This window comes from Zalophus californianus, chromosome 5 (genome assembly GCF_009762305.2).
Source record: "Zalophus californianus isolate mZalCal1 chromosome 5, mZalCal1.pri.v2, whole genome shotgun sequence".
Lineage (NCBI taxonomy): Eukaryota > Metazoa > Chordata > Mammalia > Carnivora > Otariidae > Zalophus > Zalophus californianus.
This window is the reverse complement of record NC_045599.1, coordinates 18352451-18367968: the sequence shown is the minus strand read 5'-3', so window position 1 is coordinate 18367968 and position 15518 is coordinate 18352451. Positions and strand designations below refer to the sequence as shown.

The window sequence follows — 15518 nt, the reverse complement described above, 5'->3', positions numbered from 1 at the left end:
GACTTCTATAAGATTCTAGAATGAAACTTGCAATAAGTTGATAGAAAAGCTTAAACTACCACTTCTCCAGACTATGGATTTCTTTCTGCCCAGACCAAACCACGAAAATCCTTCTCCAAGTAAATGCTGTAGCCAGAAGACAAAGACACAGAACTGAAAAACAATTTAAGTCCCAATACGGGCACCAGGGTTAAGGCCTAATTTTTCTTTTCTTTTTTTTTTTTTTTAAGATTTATTTATTTGAGAAAGAGACAAAGAGTAGGGTGGAGTGGCAGAGAGAAAGGGAGAGAGAGTCCTACGCAGACCACACTGAGTGCAGAACCCAACTGATGTTGGGATCAAGCTCAGGACCCTGAGATCAGGACCTGAACCAAAACCAACAGTCGGAAGCTTAACAGACTACACCACCCAGGCGCCTAGTTTTTCTTACAGAGATCAGGGCTGGCTCACCTGAGCCAGAAAGAAAAGCCCTGAAACATCATGAAGACTGCATTCCCTAAAAATTGAGGTTCCCCTAAATCACTATCTATCTGATAGGTCTATGGCAATGAAAAGATCATGTTCAGAATAAATATTATGGTCATGATATTTTGGTGTGCAACCAAATTAACAAGCTAATTATTAAAAAGTAATTCAAGATAGCAAATTTAAATTTCAGGAACTGCTTATTACTAGAACTCTTCGACATTGCTGGTGGTAATGCAAAACAGTATACAGCTGCTTAGGAAAAGTTTGGCAGTTTCTCATGAAGTTAAACATATATTTATCATATGACCAACAATTCCAATCCTAGGAACTTACCAAGTGAAATGAAAACTTCAATTTACCAAAAAGAGAAGAAAAATGCACACAAATGTTTGGGGCAGCTTTATTCCTAATTGCCAAAAACGGGAAACAAATGCTTCAAACGGTGAATGGATAAACATGCTGAGGTACATTCAGTTAAGGGAATACTGCTCAGCAGCAAAAAGAAATGACACATTCTTCACCCTGGATGAATCTCAAATACCCCATGCAAAGGGAAAGGAGCTAGGTTTAAAAGGCTGCATACCACATGGTTCCATTGATATGCTATTCTGAAACTGAAAAAGGCAAAATTACAGAAACTGAGAACAGATCAGGGGTTGCTAGGGGCTGGGAGTAGGAGAAGGGGTTGACTACAAACGGGCAGCAGGAGGGAAATATCTGGAGCTAATGGAATTGTTTCGTGCACTAATAGTAGGGGGAGTGAACTTTAGTGTGCAAAAATTTAAAAACAGGAAAAAATTTATCTAATATAAAAAAATACCTTGCGACAAAATCATAATTAAGTGAAATGTTCAAAAAATTGAATACTTCCTTCAAATTTTCTGGCTAGCCCATAAATGCCTTTAATTTTGACTTCTGCTATTTAAAAAAAGAAAACCTTTCTATAAAGTTTTTCTCTACTTTTAAGCCTGAGTAACTATGTCAGATGCTTGTGTTTATTAGCATATTTAAAGTAGGGCCAATTTATTTGTTTGAGATACCTCACACAACTATGATGATGCACACTAAATTGGTTTGGAGTGAGCACAGTGCCTCAGGAGGCATTTAATCAAGGTTCTTCCATGTTAATTCTCCCTAACAAAAAAGATGAAATGATTAATCCATTCATTCAACAAATAAGTAATTATAAGAGGTCTATCATGTGCCAAATACAGGAAATGAAATGGCACACAAGACAATCGCAATCCCTGACATCACACAGCTTAAACAAACAATAATATAAAGTATGCTATGTACAAGAGAATTACAGCACTTTTCAGTGCACACAGCAAGTGCACATAACCTAACTATGTAAGCTCTAAATCTTCCATTAGTAACTACACAGTAAAATACCCACTATCTTGGTGAATTCAAAAACACAACTGAAAAAGCGTGTACCACAGTGCACACCACCCCATCACCCCTCAGTGTCTAGGCAGGCAAAGAAAGCAAAGACCATGTACACAGAACACTATCAAGCAGTACAATAATCACTCCCCTATAGTAAGGTCCTCCTAGGGGGGCGGGGGGGGAGAGATACCAGAATATGCAGACTTATGTCACCTTTCCCACCAGCAGGGCATTTTTTTCTGATTCAGAATACCATAACCATGAACTTCTCTTGTTGAGATAAATATTTTAAAGAAGAGGAGGGTGGAGTAATAAAGAAAAGGAGAGAAAAGAAAAAAAAACAGAAAAGATGGTCCAGGGGAAGAAAAAAAAAAGCCAGAGTTAAGTATATAGATTTTTGCAGTGAAGTCTTAAAAAACAAATTAAGGAAGTTTAAGGAAACTAAAACAGAGGCATTACAACCACACCCCTGCTTCTTTCTGTTGTGAAAAAAGGAAGCCAAGATATGTGAAAAGAGGACTGCCTGCAGGTGTTCTGGCATGAAGTTACCATGTGCAGAGGTAAAATTATATAACCCCAAGGACTAAACTGTGTGATGAATACTCGGCTATGCCAGTTACCCGAAACATTTTCCATCCCGAGCATCCTAATTACACAATGCTCCTGGGACCACACTGGGGCCCACAGGACCAGGGTTAATAACTTAGTGCCAAAAAAAATAGAAAAGTTTCAACAACTGTTAAACAAATACAGATTAAAATAAAGTGCCCCTTGGTATGTATGTATTTACAAGAGAAAAAAAAAAAACTAAAATTTACTAGCATCTTACTGAAACTCCATTTCAGAGGAATAAGATGCTGAGTAGCTTCTATGAAGAAACAAGAAGTAGAAGCAAATTAATGCAGTTTCCACAAGCCCTTTTCCAAAGTTCCTGCAGCCAAGCATGTTTTGGAATATGGAATTTTAGGGGATTTTTGACAGGTGACACAGTGTATATACACCACATATTTTGTAAAAAGGCTGGGACGACACACAGAAGTCTGGAACAGTATATTATAATCAAACATTGACTATTCCTGCAGTGAAACCAACAAATCCATGAAATAAAGACATAACAGTTCAACACAAGTTTTATGAAAAAAACCAATTTGTGCCAAACATACAAGAAAATATTTTTGGTTTTCAGAGCATTCTGGATGTAAACAGTGTTGATAAGAAATTATGGTCCTAAAGAACAGTACCCATTGCTCAATCACTGTGTGTGCAAAGTGTTACTGGGAGCCTTGTTATCATGTGCTGATTTTCTTGTGGAATTTTGGTGAAACACAAAATAATTCTAAAAGTCTTCTCCAAGTTCACACAGAACATGTCCTCTACTCTCTATCCGCTCTTAAATTTCTTTACCACAAATTGTCCTTCTAGGGCAGTTTACAAAAGTCTAACCCTTGAAATTTACAGAGGAACTGCCAAACCCAATTTTGCCACCAGGCAAACAATGTTCCTTGAATGGAATTTAGCATATTGAACTCATCATAAAATGGCTTGTTCTCATTGTATCACAAAAGACTGTAACTGGTAAGGGTGTTTGTGACCTAGGAAGCTACACCAAATGCGGCACCCACACAAAAAAAAGACGCTGATTGTCATAAATGACAAGATACAATAACCACAAAACCGTATTATCATAGTGCACTTACATGTATACAATTACTGACTACACAGGATATAGACAACATACTATATACACAATGTACTATAACTGAAGTAAATTATTTCCACTTAGGGGAAAACAGAGATATTCCTCATCAACAATGGTATTAAAGAGAGTAAAGCAGTACACGTGCAGTTACACTAAACTATTAAGGCCTATTTCAACCTTATGTTCCAGGAAAAATACAACTCAATGATATTATAAATATGATAAATATAAGCTATGATTAATAAACTTTTGATTAGCAACAATTCTTACCTTCTTATAGTTTATATAACATTAAGATACAACTGTTTTTATCACTTTAGGTTTCTTAAGATTTTCAGGGGCATCTGAGATGATGCTTTAATTTATTCTTGATAAATTTCCCTTTAACAAATACTCCAAACTTCAAAAATCCTCTAATTTTGGTGCTGTGTAGGAAAAACTAATAAGCAATGAATATAGTGGCATCACTAAGGATTCTGGGTACGAAACTATGAAGAGAAGTTGATTCTTTAACCTGGTCCTCTTGCAAATGTTTCCTATGCATATCTTGTCTCACTTTCACACCCCGTCCCAATTAAAAAGAGAACTTTAAAGTTAAGAGCTAAGAGATGTGTAAAAAGAGAAGGAGCAATCAGTCCTTTTCAACCCTACCACACACTAGAATCACCTATAGAAACCCTAAAATATATCAGTGCCCCAGGCCCAGATTCAAATATCAATTAGCAGGGGTAAAATCCCTTTATTCATGTTTTTTAAGGTCCCCCAAAAATGTAAATGTCAAGTCAGTGCTGAGAACCACTGGTACACACAGCCTTCTTCACAAACACTTTTCTCTTATTTCTAGTCAGTGGTAGCACTCCCAGCCTTACAGCAAGGACAGCAAGGATTATCTTTAAAATTAGCCCTTTTTAGGGGCACCTGGGTGGCTCATTTGGTTACGCGATTGCCTTCGGCTCAGGTTATGATCTTGGAGTCCTGGGACAGAGTCCCGCATCAGACTCCTTGCTCAGCAGGCAGTCTGCTTCTCCCTTTGACCCTCCCCCCTCTCGTGTTCTCTCTCTCTCTTTCATTCTCTCTCTCTCAAATAAACAAAAATCTTTTTTAAAAAATTACCCCTTTTTGTTCTCATTTACTCTGTCACAGAAAAAAATTTACTAATTTTCAATTGGAAGATTCTAAACAAGTGCCTATAGTAAAAGACATTTTGACTTATCTCACATTCTCATTCCCAATTCTCAGGACTTTATTTTTCAACTGGACTTCAGAAACAACTTCATCAGTAGTTGGTAACTAAAATGTGTATCAACAGCAGAACATACAATAAACATGCATATGACACATACTCAGTTACCAACGTTTAACAGAGTATCAGAAAATACTCAAAGGAATGATTTTAAAGAGTTGATTACAGGGCGCCTGGGTGGCTCAGTTGGTTAAGTGGCTGCCTTCGGCTCAGGTCATGATCCTGGAGTCCCGGGATCAAGTCCCGCATGGGGCTCCCTGCTCAGCAGAGAGTCTGCTTCTCCCTCTGACCCTCTCCCCTCTCATGTACTCTTTCTCTCTCATTCTTGCTCTCTCAAATAAAATAAAATCTTTAAAAAAAAAAATGGTTACATTTTGATATGTCACTAACCACAAATACTTTCAGAACCTCAAATGTATAAAAGAATATGAGCCACAATATGCCCAGACATTCATATGTCAGGGAAAAAAAACTCAGTAAATAATCTACAGTTTTTTAAATGAAAATTGGCATTACAAGATTCCACATCTTTAAGATGTATACATTTTTTGATTCACACTGTTTTCAGGTCTCTAGAATAAAAGAATATAAAATAATGTCTTATAAAAATATGCATCTACAAATACCAGTTTCTAAAAATGTCACCAACAACTGACATCTACTAGTTTCACCTCCAAAACAATACAAGGTTATATTTGCACTTCAAATCAGGACTTTTTTTTTTTAAGGCTGAATAATATTTCATTGTGTATGCACACAGACACATATATAATACAATTGTAGCATATATGTATATCACTACTTTTTTTATTATGTTATGTTAATCACCATACATCATTAGTTTTTCAAATCAAGATTTTTATTAAAAGGCCTTGTAGCCAGAAATTTGCACACCATAAATCTAGAAGAATAACACAATTTTCTCTCTTCTATACCTATGACATTACCTACTATATTTGCCTGCCATTTGAAAGCATTCATTGCTAGAATATAAGTATTTCACAAAAATAGAAAATAAACATGACACAGACTGGCTCTAAGGGAAAAAAACATTGTCACTTCCCTTTTTTACTAGAGGAAACTCTGACTATAACTTTGACTTTAATACAGCGTCCTCTAATACACTGCCAAGTATACCACCTGAAGTCAAAAATAAACAAATCTTAAAAATAGGTAACACGATTAATAACTACAAAATATTCATAAGTCCGCTACTTTTATGCAGTACACTCGTATCAAAAGGTATCAAATGGCCAATTTCAACTTAAAATTTTAAGGTACATAATTTTAAAAAGTACAATTCTAAAAGTAAAGACAATTGCAAAGTAGCCCCGCATTCCAGACATACTTTATTTAAGGTAATATACAAATAAAAGCAGAAGTGTGACAAAATTTAAGTTGATAAAAAACATCCTACCCCAGGATTCTACTTTTTCTTCCTCTTTAAAAAAAACTTTACTATTTTTCCTAACGGTAAATAATAATGATTAATTAGAGCATAAAATCCAAACAATATAGAGAATAAAAAGTGTAAAAATAAAAATCACCCCAAATCTCACTGTTTATAAATAACTGTCATTAACATAAATACCCTTGCAGAGGGTGGCTGGATTTACTCTGTATATTTACAAGCACCACAATTACAATGAGAAGTATTACAATTAAAATCCTGTGTTTATATATAATATATGCATGTATCTCAATATATATGTATAATACACACATACACATGCCTTCTTTTACATATACTACAGGCACAGAAATCTTTAAGATAACAACTTTCTTGAATTTAAACATACATAAGCTGTTCCAAGCACTCATTCTGCCTCTGCATTTTCATTTAAGCAGGACAGGTTTGAGGTTACTTGTCTGTCTGTCCGTCTGCGTGTGTTGCTGTGCTTGAGGGAAGATTTAAAAATCTGTCAGTTTGCTTTACTAAAAAAAAAAAGACCAAATCTCTAGCTAAAATTTTCCAAAGCCTGGAAACATATATCGTTCTAACAGCAGCTGGCCGACTCCTTTACAGAACTACCCCATGGTCTCAAGCAAAACTGCAAAGCCAGCAAATCTTTTCGTGGCCTCCCGCCTCTTGGGTCAGAAAGAGCGCCACACTAAGAGTCTACCCACCAGGTGTGTGACATGAGCATTTCCCTCAACCTTCCCATGATCCATTTCATTTCAATTCCAAAATTCTGGGATTCTCCCCTGTCTCCCCATTCCCCCACCAGTTTTTTGCTTCTCTCAAGATAGGTAAAAACTGTCCTTTCCTCCTATCTCACTAGGATTCCGTGATTCAAAATAAACCCTTCCTCTGACTGACAAATTCCCATTTCCTCAACTCAGTCCTCTAAGTGTGAAGAAGAAAGAAACCCGACAAGATCAAAGATATGGGCAATTTTTGGAAAGGAGGGAGCGCAGCAACTCAAAAAAATTTAAGTAAGTTGACAGGTAGAAATTCTTAATTTAAAGTTATAATAGCTTTATGAGTTTCGTGGAAAAAAGATATATATGATCTTACAACTTGAATAACTGATTTCGTTGAGGCAAAGTTAGTCAATAAAAAAACTGACACTGTTTTAAGCTCCTAAAATATTCATACCTGAGCACATTTAAGATAGCAACATAGAAGCAGCTTTCTAATCTTTCATCCGCTACATCTGTACAACCCTTTAAAGTTCAAAGTGCATTTATATGCATTATTTATTTTCATTCTCAAAACAAGTAGATATAGTGGTCACTATTGATTGCCTCTCTAACATCCATTTCCCCCATATTCTTCCTTCCCACAATTTTTAAAAATATCCTCCCTCCACAATGTAACTCAGGAAAATGTGACCCCATCCCCAACTGCAGGGGGATATACCCTGATTTAACAGAAATCAACCATGATAACCCTATTCCCCTTGTCATGACTGGTTAGGAAATACACATGACCTAATTCTGGTCAATAAAACATGAAAGGAAAAGTATGCTGGTAAGCTTGTGCAAAACATTTCCTGGCCAATGCATGTCTAGATGTGATCTTGCTACAAGCCTGAGGATGAATCCAACACAAAGAGGAGAGCAGAGCCAAAAAAAATCACAGAGAGGCAGACCAAAGCTCTGAAAAACTAGCCCTACCTCAATACTTTAGTGTTCCATACCAGAAACTACTGCATTTCAGGCATTAAAATGCAGCAACACCAAGATAAATAGCATAACCTATCTATCTTTCCTTTCCCCGCCTGGACCTCCTTTCCTATAACCTAAAAGTTTTCCTTTTCACTTGAGCTGAGCTAGGAGGGCTCAGGAGGGCAGCTCCTCTAAGCTGCTAGACCAGCATGCTTTGCACCAAGCTCAAACACTCCTGGTACACATCAAGGGTATGGCATTTCCTCTTCCAAGGGACAATTTCCTCTACCAATTGACTCCAGCAGTCCCTACTCAGGTTGAGGAGATGCTGGGATTCTACAAAGGCTCCTCTCTATATAAAAGCTGAAAGGTAGAAACGAAATCAGATCAACGACCATACAGGGAAATATGTGAAAACCACAGATTGATCACCTCACTAGATAATTAAACAATTCACCCTAAGGTATGAATGAATACAGTCAGAAACACCAGAATTTCTTTTTTATAAGATGATGCTATTAAATCAATCTCTAAGACAGGGTATAAAATAGATATTTTAGAAGCAGATACTCTCTTTAACATATTATTAACCAAGAGTTCCTAAGTTAGTTTAAAAGGCGAATCATGGAGTGCCTGGGTGGCTCAGTCAGTTAAGCCTCTGACTCCTGGTTTCGGCTCAGGTCATGATCTGAGGGCTGTGAGATTGAGCCCTGAGTCGGGCTCTGCACTCAGCACTGAGTCTGATTGAGATTCTCTCTCTCCCTCTCCCTCTGCCCTCCCCCTGCTCTCTCATACTCGCTCTCTCGCTCTCGCTCTCCTTCGCTCTCACAAATAAATAAAGTTAAAAAAAACTTTAAAAAATAAAAAAACATGAAATGGGAATCATAAAAATATCTACATATCTTGAACATTTTATTGCAACTAAAACATAAAAAATGTACACTCCCAAGACAATCTTTTAATGCAAAGCCACGGCCTTTTCTTCAAGTATTGGTCTACAGATCACAGTTCTACTGTCTTTCTTGCAAAACCACACCTATTGTACATCACCTGTGATTTCCAGTTTCTGTTTTTTAAACATGGATAGGTAGGTATCTTGCAAAACTTAAAAGCAATCTTACTGCAGATTCTTTTTAGATTTTTAGGGTTTAATGAGGATTTCACTCATTGTTTAAAGTTATCTCACCCACATCTATTTTAACTATAATTATTTTAGCTACTCACCTGTTTTCAAAGGAGCCAGAGGTTCTTACACAAATAACTTTTTGCCTCCATATTTCACTAAATAATGTTTCATTAAACTGTGTAATTACAAGATCAAGTACAAGTGCCATCAACAATTTGTTGGGGGCAAACACAAATAATTCTTGGTAAGTATAAAATAACTAGTGGGATTAAAAATTCCAAAACAAACTATAGAGAGTATACTGCCATTTAGTATAGCATGGGCATCGAGCAGCAAATGAATGAAGAGTATCAATCTTTTGAATGGGTCGAATAGGTCAGTTAAAACAGGGTCTCTTGAAATAGGCTGTTCCCAAGAGTCTTTACTTATTCTACCCACCAATCAACCTTCTAACAATTCATCATTATCTTAAGAAAAAGTGTATCATAAGATTTTACTTACTTCCAGTGAAAGCTATAAAACATGTGGATGTGATTTAGGAATATGTGGATATAACTGAGCTATATCCTAAAGGCAATCAGACTTTCATTAAATTAAATTATAACCGTGTGATCCATCATTAGCCAAGAAAATGACCAAAGTGTGTGTCTTCTCTACCAAATACATAAACGCTTCAAGATCACTGATTAAGAATTCTTTCTCATAACAAAGATGATGGGCAGGGAGTGGCAGGAGAGAATATAACCAATCACTTACTATAGTTTAAGAACAAATCACTACACACCTTCCTAAGGTCCCATAAGAGGAGGAAACCCTATAGTTTAGGAAACATTTATGGTTTCTAAATCCCAGCTTTGAGAAGGGAGCTAGAAAAAACATGGCTAATAGCAGCCTGTAATGTATGTGTAAAACTCATCTGTCCTTTTATCTCTCTCTCATTCCTTATTTTCTGAGTAATGCAGAGCATCTCCCAAGTCACTTCACATTCATGGATAATACACACTTGATTTCTACACATTAAGAATCCCAAATATGGTTCTGCCCTATAGATCATCACAAAAGGACACTCTGAGGTAGCTTTAGTCACTAGAACCATACTGTCCGCTCCTACGCAATCTCTACAATTAAAGAACTACGGATACCCCCAAAATTGCCATTTCCAAAAAAGTTCCATCCTGAAGAAGCAACACTCAAACATATACTAACAATACCAATCAATACCACTAAGTGCCAACCTCTCAAGAAAACACAAACAAAGGAAGAGGACGGAAGATTCGAAAACAACAGATTATCGGTGGTTTAAGACTCTGAAGTCAGGAAAAAAATGAATTAAATAAGCACTGTGCTATACCTTAAAAAGGTTGCTTAAACTCTAGATGACTATTTCCAACTGTCAAAAGCAAGAGTTATACACCATCTAACAGGAAGAGTTCTCTTGACAGTATCATCTATTGTCGCCATACAAAGTAGGCAGTTAATAAATTTTAACAAGTGGGCCCCTGGGTGGCTCAGTTGGTTAAGCGACTGCCTTCAGCTCAGGTCATGATCCTGGAGTCCTGGGATCGAGTCCCACATCGGGCTCCCTGCTCAGTGGGAAGTCTGCTTCTCCCTCGGACCCTCCCCCCTCTCATGTGCTATTTCATTCTCTCTCTCAAATAAATAAATAAAATCTTGTTATAAATAAATTGTAACAAGTATTAGTGTTTTAAATGGAAGGTTCATGAAAATTCAGTTATACGCAGGTTCACAAATTCAGTTATAATATATATACCCTTTCTGGATACCTAGAGGGGAATAATTAGTAAAATCCACCAAACAATCTTCCCAGAAAGGTGAGTCTACATAGACTTAAACACTGTCATTGTGACGGTGGTCTTTTTCTAAGTACTTTTTTTCTTCTTTTTAAGTATTATTTATTTATTTGAAAGAGAGAGAGATAGTGAGAGAGAGCACAAGTGGGGAGGAGAGGGAGAAGTGGGCTCCCCTGCAGAGCAAGGAGCCTGATGCGGGGCTCGATCCCAGGACCCTGGGATCATGATCTGAGCCGAAGGCAGACGCTTAACCGACTGAGCCACCCAGGCACCCTCTAAGTACTTCTTTAATAGAGATAAAGTTTGGGGTTAAATTATTTTAGGGTCATTTAATATTTAAGATAACTAAAAACCTTACATATTATCTGGAACCGTGAACATTTCCCGTTTCATCATCCCACTGTCATGGTCAATTCTCCCTGTATGTAGATTCCTTACATTTCACTTTATCCATAGTGAATCTCACGTTCAAATGCATTAACAATAATATAACTATCCAATGATCTGTGTTTTGTTTTGTTGTTTAACAGTGCAGCATGCCCTCAATTTAGTTTGAAATATCCTTTTGGGAAACCCTCCAAAACTTAAACAACCACTTGTTCCCTTCTGAAAAACTCTGAATCAATAAACTACACAAGAAAAATAGCCTATTGCCAGTCCAGAGGGGGTTACAGAGGGGACAGAGAAATAAACAGAGAGCTTCCCATTTCTTCCAGAGGTTCATTTTTACACCCTGGATTCATTTCATATACAACCACTTACCAGATTTCCAGACACACCCATATTCAAATTCAAGTACAGAAATATAATAAAGCCAGGTATGGAGTGTTGTAGATTGTATACCTCTCTGCTTTCCTCCATTACCATAAATAATAACAAGTTGATTATTCTGTTATAGTTTGTTTCCTTGAACTTACTATCCTTATTTGCCTACCTACTTCCTAGAAGCATAAAAGCTGGACATTTGGACCTTTATACCTCAAACTGACTCATTTTTTAAATACAAGGCATTCTGGACTTCCACTGCCTGATCTCCACCTATTTTCACAGCTTCTTCTCCCATAAAGACCTCCTGGCCCAGCAGCCTCATGTGCAGCTCAACAGTCCCCATAATACCCAACCAACATGCTTGTGCTCCAGCTGTTCTCTTTGCCTAGAAAACTAAGCACCCCCCCCCCACACACACACCAAGCCCTCATTCGCCCGTTAAAATATTTTAATGCCCAAATGGAGTGCTAGCAGCTCTGAAGTCATTCATAATTCCACAGTCAAAAATTAGTCTCTCTCTCTCTCTCTCTCTACACCACACACACACACACACACACACACACACACACACACACACACACACACTCCATGCTTCCATGCACCTCTAATAAATCCCACAGGTGTCCTGTGTTGCCATTATTTCTGTGCATGTCTGCTTCTCCCTTTAAGACAGCTACTAGGTCTGATTCATCTTCATATTCTAACTACTCTTCCATCCTCACCACAGAGTAAAGGTCTGGGCTGAACTGAACTATCCCTTGATTTTAATTCCAGTCTTTTTATTTGAAGGAATAAATGAATACCATGTGTTGAAGATTTCGGTAAGAGTTAACCCTTTGTAAATCTAACAATGAAAACAATAATTACATAATGCATTAATTTCTGAGTTGATGAATGGCAGTAGAGCACAATAAATCATCACTGAAGATTATCACTTTCTAAGATCCCCCCAAAAAGTCTCATATATATCAATATTAAAATTAATCTTTCTGTCCCCGTTCTAATTAGAAGTACTAATACCTGATGCATATGCAGAAATGCAAGCTCCTGGAAGCCAAAGTGTCTGTACATTCCAGAGAATCTATGCCAAAGCCATGCAGTTGATTTGATAATATCTTCCTTTCAATGCCAATAAATATGATTTTCACCTTAATGTGCAATGATAAGGGCTAATACATACAAAAGATACTTTATCTTAGCTCAGAATACAGCTGGAGCAAAGTTTGGAAAGAGTTATGAAATACACTAGGCAGAACTCTCCACCCCACCCCGAAAAAAGTTATTAAGAATGTCACAAACTGCATCTGATTTTTGGTGGAAAATGGTTTCCTAAACTGGCCTCCTATCTTTCTAACCCTAACTCATTCTTATAATTTGTGTTATTTTTCCTCCACTTTTTATTTAGAGAGAAAGCAAATATTGCTCAAAAATAAATCCACGGGTTTAAAAATTAAATATTTTTAATTTTAAAAAGTATTCCAACTCAGATGTAGTTCAACATCGTTTACTGTGAGCGAATGTCATTCACCAGTAACTGCCCAAGAACTATTGACTTATTTTCTTAACTTATTAAAAAATCAGGTTTTTAATTTTCCAATTAAAGTCGACGTTCTAAAACAAAAGGTTAAAAAGGGGGTCACTTATTGGCCAGCCTCCCTACTCATTACAGCAGAGTTACAACTAATTCCCACAGTATAGCAACAGTAGCCATCTCCCACACAGACTCTCTCTCTCTCTCTCTCTTTCTCTCCCACCCATTAACTTTTCCTCCTTTCCTGGGAAAACTGGAATGATCCTAATACAGGCCTAACTACCCCCACCCCACAAGCACACACACATCTCCATCACCACCCCACGGAAAAGAAATGTAGGAGCTGTGGACCAAGAGCACCGACGCTTCGGTGTGTCACTTCCCCTGCATGTGGGATAAACAAACAAACCAGCACCTTAACAGTAGTCAGCAGAGAAATTTTGTTACCCCCGACTAATGCCTTAAGTTTTGAGCTAAGTCAGAAGCTCTATCAAATAGGTAAATCCCTGCCCCCCACCCCCAACAGACACCCCAGCGGGAAGTTTACCCCTGAAATGAATGCTGGCCCCTGACACCTCCTTCCAGCAGCCCGACGCCTCCCTCCCTCCTGCCCAAACCCCCACTCCGAGGGTAATTGTCTGGACACAATCAGGAGCGCCGGGGCTGCGCTCCCGACCTCAAAACCCCTCCCCGCAGAAGCCCCCGCCTTCTCCCGGCTCGCCCACCTCCCCCGCGTCCCCACTTGCGCCGCACCGCTCGGCAACTTCTGCACCCGCCCCGCCCGCCGCCCGCGGCCCCCTCCCCGGCCGCCCAGCCCTCGGCGCCCTCACCACCTCCCCCCTCCCCCCCGGCCGCGGCCCCTCCCTCCGCGCCGCCCGCCCGCCGGGGTCCTCGCCCACCCCTCGTCCTCCGCGGCCCCCGCCTGCGGCGCCGCCCCCGTCGCACCCCAGCCCTCCCAGCCCGGGACCCCAGCCCACCCAGCCCCACCCGGGAAGAGGGGAGCAGCGGCCCCGCCGAGGCTGCCGCCGGGCCCGGACCACCCGGCCGCGCGCCACCGCGGAGGAGGCTTTACCTCAGAGGCGCGGCCGCGAGCTGCGGGGTCGGTCCCGGGCGCGGGCGGCGCCCCCTGCTCCGTCAGTCAGCGGCGGCGGGGGCAGCGGCGGCGGCACATCACACCCGCCGGCGACCGGAGGAGGAAAGCGAGCCACGCAGGGAGGGAGCGAGCGAGGTAGGGGGGGGAAGGAACGAGCGAGGGAGGGAACGCAGCTCGGCTCGGACTCGCTCCCTGCACTACTGCCGGTGCCTCCTACCGCCGCCTCTGGCCGGAGAGTCGCCGCCCGGGCCGCTGCTGTCGCCACCGATGCAGCCGGGAATGAATGCACAGCGGCGCCTCGCTTATCCGGAGGTCAAACATCCTTCTGCCTCGGGCATCCGGATCGGCGCCGGACCCGGAAGTGAACACATGGAAAAAAAATAAAAAAGGAAAGCGTCTCTCTAGCGGCGGCGGCCCCCAAGCTCCCGCATCAGCGAAAAGAGCCGAGTAGAGCCGAAGATTACAGCGACCTGCTCGGATTGGCTGGCTCGCCGACCGGAAGAAAGGCAGCACGTTCATTGGCTGGCAAGGCGTATAAAAGCCAAGCCCCTCCTCCATCCCCACCTCCGCACGAGCGGTGCGTGAGGGGGAGCGTGGAGTAATAGTGGATACGGGTATGTTTCCCTGGGCGAGGCTAGGAGAGGAGAGGCTTGGTGAGGTCTCTGGGAGGGAACTGGAAGAAAATGCTCCCGTGATTAAGGACAGCTACCAAAAATTCCGTGGCTTGGGTGAGCAAAGAGTCTAAGGGCGCCATTGTGCCAAGTCAGGTTCTCGAGGATCTGCCGAGCACAGCCCTCCAGGTGCAGAATTTTGGGGCCCTTGGCTAAGGGAGTGACCTCACCGGGTTGACATTTTCCGACTTTTTTGTGACCTCAGTGCTACAGCAGGGATGCAGCCGCTTGGAACTCTGAGTTGTGGCTCACGTTTGCATCCCATTTACGGTCTATAGAGAACTCCATTTGTGAGCTCAGGTAATCAGTCCTTGGAACTGTGTAACGTGATAGTTACTATCTCAGTGTTTTAAATGAACCTCCTGAAGTTTCGAGAGGCCAAACATCACTCAGGTTATCAAGTTGTAGAACACAAGGTGGAACCCGTGTTTTCTCACTCCACTTTGCAGTCCCATCTGCCCACACAGAGAAGGCAGAAGATTCCATACTCTGTCTTTACAGATGGTTAAGTGGGATGAAGATGTGTCAGTTTGAAAAACCGCTGTGGAAATCGATCCACCGTGAAGGCATTTGCAGAGGACTCCGAAAATACGTTTTTAATTGTTATT

The 15518-nt window shown here is 40.4% G+C and overlaps 1 protein-coding gene across 5 annotated transcripts in view; it reads right to left on the bottom strand.

The window, feature by feature from the left end:
- Nucleotides 1-14342, bottom strand: part of CSNK1G3 (casein kinase 1 gamma 3) — a 107299-nt gene extending 92957 nt beyond the window's left edge. For all 5 annotated transcript variants that reach the window (XM_027605455.2, XM_027605457.2, XM_027605459.2 and 2 more), the window contains exon 1: nucleotides 14219-14342. The gene's annotated coding sequence lies outside the window, so the exon portion shown is untranslated. The remainder of the gene's footprint in view (nucleotides 1-14218) is intronic.
- Nucleotides 14343-15518: the final 1176 nt, after the last annotated feature.